The sequence below is a fragment of the Pinus tabuliformis genome, chromosome 3_2, assembly GCF_031772625.1.
Source record: "Pinus tabuliformis cultivar Carrire ecotype Pingquan chromosome 3_2, CPIR1, whole genome shotgun sequence".
NCBI lineage: Eukaryota > Viridiplantae > Streptophyta > Pinopsida > Pinales > Pinaceae > Pinus > Pinus tabuliformis.
Window position 1 is genome coordinate 229168936 of NC_142302.1, and position 7582 is coordinate 229176517.

The following is a 7582-nucleotide window of genomic DNA, read 5'->3' on the forward strand; positions in this document are numbered from 1 at the left end:
CAAAGAAAACCAGATCTGTGATGCTTTATGTGCAAAATTGGTTAATATTGTATATATCTGGATCCTTTTTGTCACCAATATGCCTTCGTCAGACATCTCCATGTCGTTGAAAGCAACATTTTCCGATCACTAGTGAGCTTCATTTTTGGTTCTGTACTCCTGAGGCCCTGAAGGTGAAGGTCAGCGTTTGCTTGTTTGTGACTGATGATAAGCTGCAAATTGTAAATTATTAGGTCCTTGCATTTTCTTCAATTCAAAAGCAACGCACATGGGCCTTACTAAATGTCGACTATCACTGGGGCTGGCATTAAGGGTAGTATCCTCTCGCTATTCAGGTGGGAATGTGATACAGTTAGGCTGCATTTCAGCTGGAAGAATATGTTTTATCATAGAAATCTCAATCAACTTTGTGTTGATTTATGTATGCGATACAGTGATGTTGAATTTCAACCTGAAGAGTATGTTTTATCAATAGAATTCTCAATCCACTGTGTTGAATTTTGTGAATCATACAGTAATGCTGTGTTTCAACAGTGTGAGAGTCTTTGTTATCATAGAATGTTCAATCAACTGGTAATTGATTTTAAATATGTATGTTGTATATCATATTCTTACTAAATACTACTTAAACATAACAACAAAAGTTACAAATTATGATGCGAAAATCAAATCAATTCAAACCAAACATGTAAGAAACTAGCCATCTTTTTAATCTTTACATAACAACAAAAGTTACAAATTATGATGCGAAAATCAAATCAATTCAAACCAAACAAGTAAGAAATTAGCCATCTTTTTAATTTTTTTTTATTCTATAAAAATGTTTTAATTTTTTTAGCCGAAAAGTTCATTCTACAGCTCGATGTGAAAAGTTTATTCTACAGCCCTAGAATGCACGTGAAGAAATTAGATTCCTCTCGGCTTATGTTAGATCCTGATTTAAGATGGATCCTCTCAGCTCATGTTAGATCCTTATTTAAGATGGATCTATGCTGATTCTTTTTATTGAGCCGAGATGGATTTATGTTGGTTCTTTTTATTGAGTAGAGATGGATATACGTTGGTTTTTTATTGAGGAGAGGTTCATTCTATAGCCCAGTGTGATGTGTGACGTTGTATGTCGACTTGTAAAAAAATTTGAATGTGAAGAAATTGGATTCCTCTGGGCTCATGTTAGATCCGTATTTAAGATGGATCTATGCTGCTTCTATAAAAATGCTGAATAAACCAGAGTCTATTAGTTCTATGTGCTAGAATTTTGTCAAGTTTCTGTTTATGTTTTTTTACCATAGACACACGCTTCATAGAAGTTGTTTGAAGTAAAAACAGGTAAACCAACAGAATCCACTCAACTTTTGAGACCTCATAAGTCATAACCCAAATTTCCAATACATTTATGACATATCTTTAGTTTACGAGATATCTGAGATTCATTTGCAGAATCAGAGTTTTACAGACACTTTCCATGGGTTTTTTTATAGATCTTTTATTGAAAGGATATCATTATTCTTATTTTTCACAAGACATTTGCCATCTTTGAATTGTATAATGTGGTGATCTGCAATTGCAATTTGTTCTATGGAAAACAAATTCCTACCCAACCCTGGTACACGAAGAACTAGACCAGTTGATCATTATATGATCTCTATTGTTTACTCTATCGTTTTTATGGTTCGCTGTGGTCATATGGATGATGATCTTCTCAACTTATGATGTGTTATATTCTTTTCTAAATGCTTGACTATGGTTTGTAATATGTATAGTTGAGTATATGTAGTTTATGGTTCAGTATGATCTATATTGGTGACAAAGCCATTGGATAATTTGTCAATATCCTTTACCCTAATTAATATACTCTTCTCTTTTATGTGTGTGTACTTAAATTTTTTTATTATTAATCTAAAGAAAAAAATTGTAATTTATATTCAAGAGGAAAAAAGTTTACATTCTGACTTGGGTACATCCCTCAGTATAACCCACTCTCTATTAGCGGCTACAAAGGGAAACCATTAAAATGGTTTAGATGCTTGAAAAGACCACAAAATATATTCAGAAACTAAGTCCCAAGTATCCACAGATCTGTCCATATGGTGTATACATAACAGTCTCAAATCAAATTTAGAGGCGAGCTCAAACTGAGCTTCAAAAGTTCAAAAATAGAACTGAAGAACTTCCTAGAAATGCATAAAGTCTATTCTGGATAGTCCACCTAGCGCTGCAAGATAAACTAGTCAGATATGGCTTTAATGCAAGGAGGTTGTGCAGCTTCTCCTTCCAATTCAGACATTTCCCAAACACCATCATTCTGGTCCAAAGCTTTCCTTGGTAAGTCTTCTGCTTCTGTTTTCAACTCCCTATAGATGTGAGCAACAGTGCAGACCATGAAAGTGCTGACCAGAAGTTTAGCCTGCTGATAGTGGGGAATAAGAACCAGATTGCATCATAAGAACTTTAACCAAAGGAGTACGCTTGATGCCATCATAAACATACATGATTTGGTGCTTTACCTGAGAAGGGGGAGCTTCCTGACCTTGAAATAGAAAATGTTCCTGGCAATCGAAATGGCCCAGGAGACAAACAGGGGAACCATTTAAAACTTCTTCAAAGCTTTGTTAGTGAACCAGTTCATACAGTTGATTAAAATATTTTCCCGCCACAGTATCTCCATACCTCCTTATATATGCACAGTGTATGAGTAGGAGATTTCTCTATTACACTTGCAAAGTGAAAAGAGGCTAGGACCTTGCCATGCTCATTTCTGCAGTACCTCCCAGAAACACTTTGTTGGCTAAAGCAAGCCACATGTAAACATGTGTTTTCATCTGACCTTCCAAATGGGCTTTCACCACTAAACATTTCTCACCAATTTCATCACCAAATGTTTCTCTATAACCTGGTCTGGCAGTGAAATAATTTGTAGCAATATTTTTAGACCATTTAAAGGAATCATATCTATCCCCCAGTCTAACAAAGGATAAAATCAGCTGGTGAGTGTATAGCTTCCATGAAACTGCATCTGGTACCACCAGATTTACATGCTTAGTTTTCTTCCAGCCTTTCTCCAAAATATTAGTGGTTAATAGCTCTGCATTATCAGCAGTGAAGATTAAAGCTTTGCTCTTGAAGTATATTTTGAACCATCTGTTGTCGAGTTTGATGTTTTCCACAGCCCACCCAAGGGTCTGTTCACAATCTAACTCTTTTGCCATCCCCTCTTCTCTAGGCCAGCTAATTTACCCACCAAGGGAAATGATAAAAGTTAAAACAAGTGCTTTCAAAACCGGAGAAACATTAGAAATATACCTTACTGGTAATCTCGTTCATTCCAGATCCAGATATTTATGTTGTATAACAGCCTACCACAGCCACCCCTCAGAAATAAGCCTCTGCTAAGTTTTCACTGCTAGTGCCTTGCCAATTGCTTGTTATCTTACAAACCCCACCCACCAGCACCCTTGGGTTTAGCTATTCTTTTCCACTATACTAAGGCAATGCTATCTCTTTCCTTTTTAGCTCTCCATGAGAAATGGAAGCAGGTCATTCTAATCTTTTCCAACATCTCCACATGAATGTAAGCTAATGAATGCTGGTAAACAGGAACTATTTCCAATATCGATTTAACAAAACTAAGCCTTTCTCCTATGAACAACCACCTAGTGCACCAATTTGTAACCCTTCTCTCAATTTTCTGATATAACTAAGTACAGTCCTTGAAGTCATATTAACATAAAACACAGGTTCTTTAGGCCATGGTTGAAAGGTATTATAGAGTATGAAAAAAATCTGAAAATTGCGTCCTCTTGACCTTGGTGCACTTTGTTTAGAGAGAAAAGATTTTAGAGTATGTATTTCCATGCCAGTTGCAAAACAATACAAATCTAGTCTTGTTTGACTTATGGACCGTTGCATTTGGATCAGAGTCCTTTATTAAGAATGCAACAATAGAAGTGAATTCATTGAACCAACTCAATATTGTATCTATTTATTCTTTTGACTTTGGAGATCTCTTGCTGCTATTATATTTCATAAAATAATGCTACTAATAGTAACTAGTTAATTACATTTGGTCTTCATGGCGAGAACCCAAGCCCACTTTCATGGTTAATGTGTCTTCTATGTGATCCCTCTTGGTTGTGAGTTGGCATAGTGGGCACAACTTGTGGATTACTAAACTGATTTCTAAGATGCTTGGCATAATTGTAGGAATTCTGGCACCAAGAGGCTTGCATAGAAAAAAGTTGGGGCAATGATTGTTGCTGAGGTTTTAGTGTAACAAACATTGTCAAGGCTTTAGTGCTACGATCATTACTAAATTTGCATATTGAAAAACTCCTGTATCAGCCACTCTCCTAATATTTCCCCTCAGATTAGGGAAATTCTATATTACTGTAAGATCATTGTTTTCTACCAAAGAGGATAAATTATTAGCAAGTTATACTGTGCAAATAGGGTTTAAAATAAGAGCTCTGACTTTCTGCCTTAAGCAAAGTTCTACGGCCATTAAGAAACTATTCAAGGCCCCCTGTAACAATGATTAAAAGTTTCCAACTGATGGGGAAGTTAGTGTAGGATGAGGAGGCCACAACCACTGTTGAGACTCAAGGTGAGCCATAGATTGATCAGTGTCACAGTGCAATAGATTTGATGTTTGGAGTTGGAATTGACAGAACCATGAATTCTGAAGCAAAATGTTAGCCATAACTGATAAGTTCTGAATCCACAATTTCCTGTTGTAAGCCTTGAAGATGAATGAGGATGAATTCCATCATTTACCCATCTTGTTTGACTTCCACTCACGCACTCTGCTGCCCTGGAAACTTGGTGGAACATAGGATATTGTGCATACTGTGTGTTCTATTATGACCAATGGTTTTGAAACTTGTAATTTTAGTGAAGAGCAAACAATTATGTTCGATTACAATCCATGATTCTGTCCCTATGCAACAAATGGCTCCTATCTGTTGTTGATTTACCATACCCAATTGAACTTTGATGGGAAGTTGATATGAGGTAGTGGGATTGGCAGCAGACACAAGCTGATGGAACAGAATCAATTTAGCTGATGTGTGATTCTTGCAAAAGTTGTGTGCTTTAATGATTGTTAAGGTATGCTGTCAGCCTGGCACTTATTCGGGTAAGACTTCCATGAATCCGTCCCTATGCAACAATGGATTGTATCCCTTGTTGATTTACCATTAACTGCCCACTTAACTTTGATGGCAAGTGGCAAGTTGATCTAAGGTAGTGGGATTGGCAATCAATGCAAGGTTAAGGAGCAGAATCAATTTTGCTTGTGTAATTTTTACAAAACTTGTTTGGTCTAGTGATTGTCAATGTATGCTGGAAAGTGGGTAACATTTTGTGTCTCTCGGTGCAAACTTCCATTGAAGATGGAAAGAGAGAGGATTCTGAACTGCAATTTGAATTAGTCTCTGTAAAATTTAAATTGTTTTTCAAATTGTTGTTTTTTCCCTTGATGAGAAGTCTGTAACTTGAGGGAATCAAATTTGATACGACATGGTAATAATGTTTGAACTATAAATTGAATTTGAAAATATATTCAAACTCTGTGCATGGCAGGTGTTGGTGGTAAGGGAAATCTTCTCAGGATTAATGCAAAAAAGCTCGTACCAGCTCAAAATTCTCTATCCATGTTGTATCCAGTCTTTAAATTGATATGGATGCTGCTAGTTGGACGATTTATTGGCCTTTAGCTATTCTCCAGTTCATAATTCATTGCTTGAATGATGTAGTATTTTATAAGTCTCTTCTTTACATATGCTGTCAGGTTTAGAAGCTTTGAACTCTTGCCTCGTTAAAAATGAATGCATAAACAACACTTAATTTATCTGTATAAATGCCAAAGTTCCAACAAAATCTATATGAAGTGTAAACATGGAAAATAATCAGAAGAAATATAACAGACCATGAAACCTATATTGAATTCCATGAAATGTTCAGTGAAGTAAGATGGACAATAATCAGAAGAAATATAACAGACCATGAAACCTATATTGAATTCCATGAAATGTTCAGTGAAGCAGGATGGACTAAATCCATATATGTTAATATACAACACCATGATTTTCCTTGTAATCAATTTCTGTTAACACCAGCGGGATTATTTTTAAATATGTACACATGGATAGGTTTCAACGGCCGATTAATTCATGAAGATAATAGACGGATCGCAACAACACTCATCCAGAAGACAACAACAACAGAGAGCAGCCACGCTGCACAATAAAAACTCATATCAAAACCCTAACAATACCTGACAATAATTCCTATTAAACCCCCATTCAAATAAAAAACCCTTACAATTCATATCAAAAACTTCAGAATTCCTATCAAACCCTTACATAATACCTAGACGTCAACAAAAACAACAACCAAAAGCTCTAGAAAAAACAACATACCATCCCTCTAGAAACCCTGCATTCCTCCTCGGAGGTGCCTGAGAGTACACCGGTGGGGCAACGATGGGCGGGGTTGCTGGTAATAACCCCGAGGGTAACCTGCAACAACATATTAAACATGGTCTCCTCATCGAATCCATTAAAAGGCAATTCAGACTTCAAAATACTGTGAATTTCAAAGAAATTTGAGTTTTAGAAACGCCAAACGTACCTTGCGCTGGGTATGGATAAGCGTACTTAGGATCCGACATGATTGGTCAATTGATCTCACTATGATTCAATTCGAGATGTCACCGCTATTCCAAAAAGCTCTGAAGGTCAATTTGCAACTTTAATGGCGGCACTGTATATAATCGATTGAAATTTGCTGTGTCAAAACCCAAAATTCTCGGCAAATCGGGAATTGGGCGTTGCTAAATGAATGGAGTAGTCTAACAAGGTGGAGGAATTGTTGAGTGGAAAAATGAACCAGCCTGTCTGGCTGATGATGTTCGCCTTGGTTTGCTGCCTGTCTGTCACCTCAGTGGTGAGCTGCAGAGCGCGGGAGCTGGTGAGTCGAATTGGTTAGGGGAGCTGCAGAGCCCGTGGGGAAAATTCGAATGCAAATGAGCGAAATGGGAATTGGTTTGGGGCAAATTTGAATTGCCATACCCGCGCTCAAAATTCTGTCAGACGAATTAATGTTCCACGGTGGTGGGTGGAACAGTGGCGGAGCTCGCGAAAGGTGGCTGAGGGCGGAGGAATTGCCGGTGGTCGGCGCTGGACATTTTTTCGGGCGGTGACGGAAACCGGGCAATTCCTACGCCTTGTTAGACTACTCCATTAAGGAGGGTGGAACGGTGGCGGAGGGTGGCGGAGCTTGCGAAAGGTGGCTGAGGGCGGAGGAATTGCCGTTGGCCAGAGCTGGACGTTTTTTCGAGCGGTGACGGAACCCGGGCAATTCCTCTGCCTTGTTAGACTACTCCATTTCATAATTCATGTGCCACATTTATCGAGCTCCTTGTATAAAAACAAAAAAATTAAATGTTAAAATAAAATATCTAATAATATGTAAATGGTGTATTATGGTAACCAAATGATGTTTCAATATTTTAAAAAAATTACTTGAAATAAAATGCATAACGCATTAAAAATTTATGTGAATATATAGTTTTAATAATAAA

General features: G+C 37.2%; 1 long non-coding RNA gene across 1 annotated transcript; it reads right to left on the reverse strand.

The window, feature by feature from the left end:
• Positions 1-5979: 5979 nt before the first annotated feature.
• LOC149180549 (uncharacterized) lies at positions 5980-7297 on the reverse strand. The gene is made up of 3 exons (XR_016257467.1): positions 6631-7297; positions 6420-6518; positions 5980-6236 (listed from the first exon to the last, which is right to left on the reverse strand). It is a non-coding gene; the product is annotated as an uncharacterized LOC149180549 (long non-coding RNA).
• Between the last annotated feature and the right edge of the window lie 285 nt (positions 7298-7582).